At 31.9% G+C, this 12205-nt stretch overlaps 2 pseudogenes; both read left to right on the forward strand.

Moving 5' to 3' along the window:
• Positions 1–2279: 2279 nt before the first annotated feature.
• On the forward strand, positions 2280–3061 carry LOC124819460 (calcium-binding protein PBP1 pseudogene; annotated as a pseudogene).
• Positions 3062–10040: 6979 nt separating this feature from the next.
• Positions 10041–11218, forward strand: LOC148197094 (protein PLANT CADMIUM RESISTANCE 8 pseudogene; annotated as a pseudogene).
• Positions 11219–12205: the final 987 nt, after the last annotated feature.

The raw sequence follows: 12205 nt of genomic DNA on the forward strand, positions 1-12205 counted from the left end.
CCCTCTGGAGAAGATAGTTTTTATTTGTTCAGTTTTTTGGAACAGAGAAAAAAGTGAGAAAAAAGATTTATGTATAAACGTCAAATATTACAATTTGGTCATGGATTTATAAAAATATTTAAAAAACATAGGGATTTGACCTTCAAATACAAGGATAAACACAGAACACACTGGATGTCTCAGCTTGCCACATGTTAAAAAAGTTAACATCGTTAACTGCATTTAACGGAAAGGCTATTATTGAATCAAATTGACCAAATTAGGGACCCAATTGATCACTTCTAAAATTGGAGGACCCAATTGAAACGAACCCGCAAATATAGGGACCTCCAAACCTATTAAACCTTGAATATATAATTATATGGTTTTTTAAAATTTATTATAAAAACAAATTTTTATAGTTTCTTTATTTCTCTTCACTTTCTACTATATTTTCTTTAATTTAAAAAAATTCAAACTCCCCACTTTTACTCTTCATTTTTATTCCTTTTCTTACTCTTAAATTCACACTGTTATCTAAACACAGCCTAAAAGATAAAACAATAAAATAGGTAAAGAAAAAGAAAATTTAATTTTGAACACTCTGACATAGCAAAAATTCTAAATTGAAAAATATAATTAAAAGTAACCAAATTTATAAATAATTAGAAGTGGATTAAAGCTAAATGATATTATAGAAAGTTGACAAGTAAAACTGGAAGTGCACGAGTAAAGTTGAAGTGAGAAGTTTAGAGTTGGAAAGAAGGTTCCAATTTTGAAAGCATGAGAAAGGGTTGCATCAGTTAATTTGTTGGTTTGTTGAAAAAGCAGTGTTGGGAAACTTAATGGTGGTTTCCAAATTCCAGTTATAGAACCCACCGACCCTGTCGTCTCGAACCAACCAAACACCACAATTTCTCATTACTTGCATAAAGTTGTGACCATAGGCTCTGTATTTTGACCCATATTTCTTGGTTTAGCCCTCTCTCATGCGTTTTGTTTTGACCACAATCTCATAATCTCAACGTCAACTCTGCAACAAATGCTAAACTACAACTTCCTCAAATTCTTCACGTTAATTCCTGCGTTCTTTCCCTCTCCAGCTATTAAATTCCCCAACTAACCTATTCCTCAAAAAACCTCCATTTTTTTCTTCTTATTCTAAATAAATTATTCATTTAGGAATAATGCTATATTTTTCTATCAATCCTCCTTTCTACCTTACAAATATAAAAAAATGTTCGACAGTTAATTCATCTGATAAATAAAAAATTAGAAAAGTATTCCCCAGATCTCTTTTTTTTTATAGAATTAACAAAAGTGGGATAAAATAAATTCAAATTCTTGTCGCACCAAAATAAACAATTATTTCTATATATTTTCAGTATAAAATGTTCTATATGATTAACTAAAAAATATATATTGCCATCGGAATGAGTTTTATGGTCGCCTTTTATATTCAAGTTTTATTTTTATTTTCTTCATTTTTGAAAAGTTAAAAGAAAAGTTAAAATTGTCCTTTCTTTGAAAATGTAACATATTTCTTCAATATCACTATCATTATGATGTGACTCCTGTTTACACGAAATGAAAATTCACTTTAGAATAATTCTGAAGATTCTAAAATAACTCTGAAAATCTAAAATAATTTTGAGACCAAGTGTAATTCTTTTAGCATTTCAGCAGCATATTTGGTAGTGAAAATCTATCTCTTACAATCAGGTTCATAAAATAGTATTTCTTTAAAATTAAAATTCAATGCATACAGAGTAAAAATTATAAATAATATTAATTTTTTTAGAGAAAACAAAAATCTTCTTATAATACATCAAATAAATCTTTGGTGATAAAAATTTTAGAATTAAACATTATAAAGTAATATTTATTTTATTGAACCGAGAAAACAAAAATATTTCAAATATTCAATTTCACACGGTGCGTTTGACGGATAAAAAAAATGATGCTTTACTATATAAAGAAAAAATTATTAAAAAATGAAAAAAAGTTGACAATTTATCATATAAAAAAATGCAGTAGATTCTCTACGTAAAAAGATGTTTATTGATGAAAAGAGATTAAGAAATTTATTAAAAATAAGAAAATTTAATATTTTTATTAGTTGGTGTAACCAAATCGTGAACCTCAAATAACATATTAAGAAAGCTGGATTACAAATTAAAAAATCCAGTGGCATTAAATGTGAAAGATTATATTATTAAGAAATGAGTTAGAAAATAAGATAAGGTAAGAAAAGTGAAATGACGGAAATAGCCAAAATTAAGGTTCTAGGAAACAGGGAAGGAAGCGAGGTTCCTTAAGCAGAATCAAAGCCGATGAAGGAATAAATCTCTGTTCCTAGGCTGTCATCCAAACAGGGATCATTGCTTAAATCTCTTTCTCTTCTTCCTTCAACCCATCTTTTCCATTTTTTATCTCATTCCCCTGTCTCAATACACATATATAAATAACCCACACACAATCAAATTCCCATCACATTCTTCCACTTCAACTCAATTCAACCCATTATTCTCATCTTCTTTACAATGGCTGGAATTGGCTTTGAGGACCTGCTTCCTGTCATGGCCAACAAGCTTGGTGGGGAGGGGCTTATGAAGGAGCTCTGCAACGGGTTTGAGCTGCTGGTGGACAAAGAAAAAGGGGTCATAACGTTGGAGAGTTTGAGGGAGAAAGCTGCACTCTTGGGGCTGCAGGACTTGAAAGAGGATGAACTTGTTAGCATGATGACTGAAGGGGATCTTGATGGAGATGGGGCACTCACCCAGATGGAGTTTTGCGTTTTGATGTTCAGGTTGAGCCCTGAATTGATGGAGGAATCCTGGTTTTGGCTTGAAGACGCTCTCCAACACGAACAACTCAACCAACACCACAACAACACCGATAGCAACTCTTCCATTTAGTAGTGCTTAGTTTTTTGCTTAGGAAGAATAATTCATCACAGGGGCTTCCTCTGATCTTATTTCTGTGTAGTTGTTGTTGCTGTTAATTCTGACTTTTAGTTCTTTCGTATACGTTTTCCTCTTCTGGAGGGCTAGTATTGAAAATAATACACGATTTTTTAATATCTTGCTTTCTTTCTATCTTCTTTACCTTATAGAATGGTTGTGGTTTTTGCTGATTCGTGGTGGCATTAGTAAATTCCTCTTTTCTAAATATGAAGTGTCAAATCTTTTGCAATCGAACTGTTTGTGTAAATTCGTTAATGTGAATTAGCATATTGGGTGATTAAACTGGAAAACTGAGGCGAGTCAGAATCACCAACTAGTAATCAGAGAACTTTTTTATTGTTTAAAAAGTAAATCTAGACCAATAACCAGTGACATATTCAAATTTTATTAGTTAATAATAATGAAATTTTTAGTATTAAAAGGAAGAAAAAGCAGACAAGTATTAAATGTGAACAGAGATATATCTTAATGGGAATTTGAATTTTGGATTCATCAGATTTTATGATATTAACTTCTCTGCTGTTAGACCCAGTTGATTTGTTTCTCAACACATCATTTATTTATCTACTAAAGGTGTAGAGAATTCCTTTTTGAGTTAACCATGTTAACTTATCATTAAAAACAAGATATTAATGTGTTAAACCAATGACTGCAGTTGAAAAAGATCAATTTGTTGACATAGTTACATCAAGGTGTAAAGTTAGACAAGACCGTCTCTGCAAGAATCTTTTAAAGCAAATCGTGATTGAGTTATTATAATGCTGCAGTCACGGGGAAGATGTAAATTGTGGAATAATTCACGAGTCTGCGGTTTCAAGTTCATGGAACTTTCGTAGAATCCTGTCTCGAATTCATTACATACACAAGTTGCACACACATAGCCGTTGCAACATGTCAATTTGCATACAATTTCTGATTCTTTAACTTGACTTCAGAACCCCATCTTCATATCCAATTCCTAGCAATTTTTATTTTGTTCTGTGTTCTGTACCAACCAGATCTGCCACAAATATAAAACATTCAAAGTGGTCGGCGTTGTTGGGACAATTTCAAACATGAAAAATGTTTGTTCGTTCACGTCCTAATGTAATATCCAACTATGTTATGTATTTAACAAACGAACATGGCTAACAAATCTCACATTTGAGGTAGTTCTCTTAAGCAAGAAGAAACTTTCGTACAGTGTTGTCTATTTTTTTTTTTTGGGGTGTTTCAGTGTTTGTTGATAAGTCTGATTTCCTTTCTCAAAATTGGGGTACAAATTCAGCTCATTTGCCCATTTTTTATTGCATCAGGAAACTCGTTTCTTTAACTATTAATACAAGGACAACTCACAAGATCGCTAAGGAAGATAGGAAGAAACTCCAAAATGAAAAATAAAAAATAAAAATATATAGTTAGATTCAAAATATTATATTATTATGCTGATTTATCTTTATGTGTTCGAGTCATGTTGAAGGTATTAAGGTTCCCTTGCCTAACAAAACGATGCATTAACTTGCTAACTACGTAAGCTGCATTTTTTTGGTAAAAGAAGATTGATTCATTATGAAGAGTGTTTGTAAGATGCTTTTATGATACTAATAGGATTTTTTTTACTGTTAATTGCGTTTAAATGAATTATTTGAATCTCGATTCGGGTGCTTAGATAATATTTTTAATGCTAAAATCACTTTTGAATCCTTAATTAAGCTAAATGAGTAAAATAAGATATTTAGTAATTTGATTTTTAAATTGAGAAAAACAAGAATTTTAAATAAGTTAGTGTCAATAAAAATGAAAAAAAAAACTAATAATCTATTTAAACCGGTCTCTCACACTATGTTTACATCAGTACAATCTGTTCATGTGGGTTTGCGAATGATGAAATGAAACGAAATGATTGTTCGTTTTGAGGGATTAGCGAAGACGGATTTACGAAGATTGCGAGTGTTGTAATAATGTTATATTATTGCAAAAGAAAACGTTGGATTGCAACGGTCAAAACTTTAATTGCCAACAACGTTCAAATTCATTTTCTTAAATGTTCGAACGGTACATATTTAATGATTTTTATTGTCTTTTATTGATTTTATTATTTCCTAGCTCTATAAATAGAGAGCTCTTTCTCCATTCCAAAACACATCCCAAGTCCGTCTTTTCTGATTCTCCTTTCTTCTTTTCCTTTTCTAAAATTATTCTGGGTTTATTTTAAGATCCTTGCTAGTTCTGAGATCCTCAGAGATATTCTGGAAAGTTCTTGTTGTATCTTGGGGACTTGCGCAATACACCGCGGATAAGTCCTTAAGGATCGTGAATCTACACGCCTCAGGATATATTGTTCGTGATTATGTCATCTTTTATACAACAATCTTAAGGACTAAGGGCTGACATCAACAACTCAATCCTAGAGGATCAAAACTTTGTTTTCAGAACTCAAACAATGTTTGTGAAACCCATAACTTCCGGAGGCTGCCAAGGTGCTCGCAGCAACGATGGCTTCTGATCGTATTTGTAAGGACTGCGGATGAGGACGAAGAAGATGAGGTACTTGAGTAAATTTTCGTATACTTTACCTACAAAGGGAAAAGCACAACCAGGTATTTTCTCGTTTACCAATCTTAAATATTTTTAAACTGTGGGGGTGTAGGTAGTTTTATTTAATTACTTGAAGAAATAAATTTGGCTTTTCACCTAATGATATTGATAATATTCTAAATTTGAAAGTAGAGAATATGTTATTTTGTATGTGAATGACATGTTAATTTCTGGTATGCAATAAGATTGTCACTAAAACTAAATTGTTTCTAGGATCAAAATTTGAAATGAAAGACATGGGTGAAGCCAATGTGATTTTAGGTATTAGAATCATAAGGAAGGGAGTAGTATATTACTATCTCAAGAATAATACATTGAGAAACTTCTTAAGAAGTTTGGGTTTTATGACTTAAAACCAGTGAGTACTCCTTATGATGTTAATTCTAAATTAATGAAAAATAGAGGAGAACCATTATCTCAGCCTCAGTATGCCTAGATAATTGGGAGCTTACTACACTTGATGAGCTTTTTTAGACCTGATATTGCTTATACAGTAGGTAGACTAAGTAGGTACGCTCAATGTCCAAATTAGGAACATTGGAATGTACTTGCTAGGCTTATGAGATACTTAAGAGGTTCAATGGATTATGTCATTGAATATAGTGGATTTCCCGCTGTACTAGAAGGGTATAGTGATGCTAACTGGATATCTGATTCAGATGAGACAAAATCCACTAGTGGTTATGTATTCACACTTGAGGGTGGTGCGATTACATGGAGATAAGCCAGGCAAACAAATATTGCAAGATCAACAATTGAATATGAGTTTGTTGCTCTTGAGATGACTGGTAGTGAGGTTGAGTGGTTGAAAAACTTCTTAGCGAACATTCCACTAGGAATGAAACCAACCCCATCGGTATCAATACATTGTGATTGCCAATCGGCAATAGCTATGGCTAAAAACAAGAATTATAATGGAAAGAATAGAGACACAATTTGGTGAAGCAGCTGCTAAAGAACTATTTCCATTGACTATATGAAGTCAGAACGGAATCTAGTAGATCCTCTAACAAAAACCCATGAGAAGACAAATAATATTAGAAACATCGAGGGGAATGAGACGTAAGCCACTTGCAAACAAACAAGTGATGGTAACCCAACCTTTGTGATTGGAGATCCCATGAATAAGGTTCATATGGGTAAAAACAAGTTACTTGTTAGTTCTGATAGCAATAAATTGATTTTAATCAATTATGTCCATTCTTATGGTGTGTGTGAAAGTGCTAGAGACTGCATTATTGGGAGGCTAAACTTTGTTATTAAAATTCTACGTGGTAAAAGAATTTTAACTTAAACAAAGTTTTTAATGATTTTCATATCCCTTATGGGTGATGTATGATTTGCAGCATACACTTGATGAAATCACCTATATGAGTGTCGAGTGGGGCCACTTGCATGAGATCTTGGCATGATCTCTAGAGCACTCATGAATATCGGGCATGCGCATTGCCTATTAAGTGCAACACAATAATAACAACAAGGATTGTGGGGGTGTATTGTGATTGATAAACCTCTAACACACGTCAAGTGTCTTTGGTTCATATAGCTTGCTATACCAACTACATTGTGTGTTAAGTTTCTAAATCTAAGATTGGTTCATATAGCTTGCTATACCAGCTCTGATGCATTACATCCTTTGAGACCCAGAATAAAAGTTTCTTATCTTTTTTTTTGCAATAAGTGGGGGATTGTTGTAATAATGTTAGATTATTGCAAAAGAAAGTGTTGGATTACAACGGTTAAAACTTTAATTGCCAACAACGTTCAAATTCATTTTCTTCAATGTTCCAATGGTAAATATTTAATGGTTTTTATTGTCTTTTATTGATTTTATTATTTCCTAGCTCTATAAATAAAGAGCTCTTTCTCCATTCCAAAACACATCTCAAGTCCGTCTTTTCTGATTCTCCTTTCTTCTTTTCCTCTTCTAAAATTATTCTAGGTTTATTTTATACTTTTTTTAGAGATCCTTGCTAGTTCTGAGATCCTCAAAGATATTTTGGAAAGTTCCTGTTGTATCCTGGAGAACTTGCGCAATACACCGCGGATAAGCCCTTAAAGACAGTGAATCTACACGCCTTAGAAAATATTGTTCGTGATTATGTCAGCTTTTATACAACAGCGAGATGTGTGCTTTTTCCTTATCTCACTCAATTGCTCGGATTTGGCTGATTTGATGTAAAAACTCGACTTTACCCTCGTATTTTTGTGAGTTCTTTCTTCTCTTTGCAGGTTGGAGATGAAGAAGAATAGAGATTGAAAATAAAGATTAGAGGTTGAAAATGAAGAACATGAAGAAGAGAACAAGGTTCAATAGGCGAAGACGAAGAATTCACGCGTGGATCGGTTTCAACTTACGTAGTATTCTATTCCATTCATAGAACAAATATAATTGTTGGGTGTATTCACTTCCGCTTTAGACGGATTCAGTTCCAAAGCTTAATAGAAATACAAGTTAATAGTGTATTTGGTTCCAATCGTTGTTTATTTAGTTCTAGTGTATTTGAAACATTCAAATTGATCTTGCATTCGGTTCCTCATGTCCTTGATTCAGTTCCACCATTGTAAAATGCTTTGGAGAGGGTTGGAACCGATTCCAACCACGCTGTAGAAGACCTTGCATCCTCACCCTTTTTCTTTCCTTTTTATTTTTCCTTCATTATTTCAATACTTTTGTTCCAGCTAGCAACCAAAATCATAATATAGCAAAATATCACAATAAAAACATAACAGATAACTTAGCTAAAAGTTAAAACCCCTTCTTTTGTAAATTAATTAAAACATAATTTATTTTTCCTTTAAACTCTTATATACCTTCACAGTTAAAACATTTGTTGATAAGTATCTTCAATATATGTATATGAATGTAGACTTCTCAAGAGACCCAACAAGGCAATTTTTTTTTTGAATTAAAAGTAGTAAATCTCAAATATAATATTATAGAATTTATAACATTTATCCAAGTATTAATAATTAAGATTTTAATTTTAGATAATTAAATATTATTTTTTATTTTAGTCTTTTATTTTACTAAATTATAATTTTTTTTATATTTTTAAAATTAATTTTACTAATTAATTTTAATTTTTCTTTATAAACATTTTTACAATTAAATATAACATTAACAATTACCATTTTATATTACTTTAATAACTAGGGGTATTTTAGTAATATTTAATTTTTACCCATTAAACAATTTTTTTTATTCTGTCACGTCAATCAAATCTTACTTACATTGATTCTCACAAATTTTACTTTCAAATACACTCTCAATTACCTTTAAATTCACTCAAATAAACAACAAAAAATTTACCCTCATATTTATTCAATCATTCTCTCTGAAATCATCTCCTCCAACTATCTCAAGTGAAGAAAGCATTAATACACGAACTAAAAGTTTGAGTTTAACAAAATTTAAAACTGAGTTCTTATCTTGAACTCTGACAAAGTTTTCTTTTAATCACATGAGCATAGCCTCTCTTTTTTATCTCATTCCTGAAATCAAATTATTCTAAATTAACTTGACAACTTTTTTGAGCTATTATAATAGATTTAAGAAACATGTTTTTATATCTCTTTGCATTATAAATGAGAATAACTTTAGTTTTTATTATTTTCTTAAGTGAGTAGGTTTGAGAGGATTTGAAATTTTTTATTGTTTATTTGAGTAGATTTGAAGGTAAGGGAAAGTGGATTTAAAAGTAAAATTTGTGAGAATTAGTATAGAATTTAACTGATATGACAGATAAAAAAATCGTTTAATGAATAGAAATTGAAGATTAGCAAAATGCCCCTAATAATTAAAGTAATATAAAATGATAATGTTAATGTTATATTTAATGGTAAAAATATTTAGAAAGATAAAAAAATTAATTATTAAAAGTAATTTAAAAATTTATAATTTAGTAAAATAAAATAATTGTTTTTTAAATATAATATTTTTGTAATATAATTTATATATATATATATATATATATATATATATATATATATATATATATATATATATATAATTAAATATATTTTTAGTTTTTCCCCTGTTAAGTGATTTTATTTTTCGTCCGTTTTTCTTTTAGTATTTTGTTGTTAAGGAAACTATCATTTTTCTTACGCTTTAAAACGAGTATGAGCTGCTAAGGTCTGACATGTTTCATAGTATCATGCCACCACGTTAGAAATTGAAAATATGAAATTTGTGTAAAAATGTTTTGATCATCCTCGTTCTCTCCGTCTACAACTGTTTCATGCCTCCGCCTCCACCCCCGACACCACCACCTCTGCCCCGACTTTCGACTTCGACCCCGCCGCCTCTCCGGAAGTCTCTCATCGTCGTTCTCTTCATCTATGCATAACAGCTCATATTTACTCATGGCAAGAGATGAAGAGATATATACCCAGTTTTCTGATCTAGGATCGCCGGAAACTACATCTTGAAATAAGTGCAGGCACATATCCCAGAAGTATCATAGATAGAAACGAATGGAAATTGTTGACTGAAAACGTGAAATTTGAATGAAAATGAGAAGGGAATCATTATTGGGTATGCTTAAACAGTGATAAGAAGGGGAAAAGGGGAAAACAAGTATTAATAGTGATGTGGTACTTCCCTTGCTTGGTCAATAATCGCCATTTCGCATAACAGTAGATATGCATTATGAAATGTTGTTTTCATGGTTTGTCTATAAATATTTTCTTAAAACAGAAGTAAAGGGAAAGCAATAAAATTTATGTAGTTATTTGTTAAGTCGTAAAGAGAAAAATAGAGAATATTTTCACGAACCAAACAAGCTGTTACCTTTTCTTCGCTTTTTTTTCTATTCTTTCTCCTCTCTGCATGATGAGTCTGGATCAATTTAAATAATATTTTTCTTAATTTATAAAGAGGGGTTTCATCAAAGCTGAAGGTAGGTATTATGATATCTTTGGTTTCTCACCTTGCATTCGTTTCTCATAATTTTTTCCACTTTTGGATATAAATTATGTTTGAACCCTTTATATTGAAATTCAAGAGTGAGTTGCAGTATTCTATTACTCATAAATAGACAGATTAAACAACACAGTAAAAAATTCTCACAAACATCATGGTTAATTTCAAGTTAAAGATAATATAATGTTTTCTTATGTTTTGACTCAGATTCACTGATTAAGATTTTCCACTATTTTTTTTCTCTGGGATTGTCAAGTCATCTGGGAGCTTCATTGACCTATTAATGATGCCTGCTTTGTGCTCTCAATGGATAATGGGGTCAAAGTACAGAACAAAGTTGAGAAAGAGGTATAATTCGGTGGAAGCACCATACACGGACATAGTCTCTCACATCTTTTGTCCATGTTGTTCCCTTTGTCAAGAGTTCAGAGAGCTAAAAATCAGAGGACTTGACCCTGGTCTTGGTAACTCAGCTCCTTCCTTCTATTCTTCCTTATTCAACTTTACGTTCTTAATTATTATCTGACGTAACTTATTGCAATTTTAATGCAGGATGGAATGGAATTCTTGCACAAAAGCTTGCAAAACAGCAAAGTGATCAAACACTGAACAATCCTCCTTCAAACCAATTCATGTCCAAGTGAACACATTCATGGCGGAGCTGTTAAAATTAAACTGAGTTGTTTTTCTTTTTATTCGTTCTGTGCTTGTTTACTTTTTCATGTCTGATGCTTGTGTTTGAATTATAAGAAAGAAAATAAAGCCGAAAGGTGGCAAGTTTAGTATGATAAGTATATCACTGTATAAATTGTAGCATCCATTCTTACATGGAGGAGAGTCTTACTGTATAAAATCTTTGGAAGAATATAAAGTAATATAAGATTTGTACCTTTTACTAATATTCAAGACGCAACTGCCAAATATCTTATTCATGAATGCAACTTGTACAAAACATGGTTTTTTCTATATAGTACTACAGCACACAAAAGCTGATCATTAAAAAAATGGTTAGAATATCCAAATTATGTATATGTCTCTCATAAGCCCAACTGCAAATCAAATAGCGAAGAATAATAACAGCACTCAGTATGGAAGTCAATAATACTTGTCATAGTGACCCTTGTTAATGTTATCTGAAACCCAACTCTGTTTTCCACCTTTGGAAGTAATGTCATCCACAATGCTGAGTATAAGAGAAGCCATCAAGTTTCCCACAACAGATCCTAGGCTAAATAGAGATGCAGCAATGCTTGACATCCCCTCTCGTATTGCTTTCCTCCTTATACTCTCAACAAAGAAATTGTCATCTCTAGTAATGCCAATCACAATGAAACCACCGATAGGAATTGACTTCTTCAAGCGGTCGTCAAGATCAACATCCGAAACCCAAAAAGAGACCAAGTTCATTGAAGCACGATCTTCAGACAAGGTTCTAGGAGATTTGCTTGCATCAAATGGCATTATGGGAAACTTAGCCCCATCCTGCCTCCAATCCCCATTCACAAAAGAAAACTCTCCTTTCATACCAGTAACACTATATTCATATCTCAATTCAGATGAAGCAGACAACACGGATGCTCACTGTTTCTAAACTTCACCCATGCGATCATACTTATAGGTCACCTGGGGGTTCCTATCAAAACTATACATTTACTTAGTGAAACGTGAATTTGCGAGAACATGGACCACCAACAGATCACGAATACCCCAAAGGATAACAATGGCTGAAAATAGAAACTTCATGATTCCTAGTGAA

The sequence above is a fragment of the Vigna umbellata genome, chromosome 6 (assembly GCF_029865625.1).
Source record: "Vigna umbellata cultivar VRB3 chromosome 6, Vumbellata_1.0, whole genome shotgun sequence".
NCBI classification, from domain to species: Eukaryota; Viridiplantae; Streptophyta; class Magnoliopsida; order Fabales; family Fabaceae; genus Vigna; species Vigna umbellata.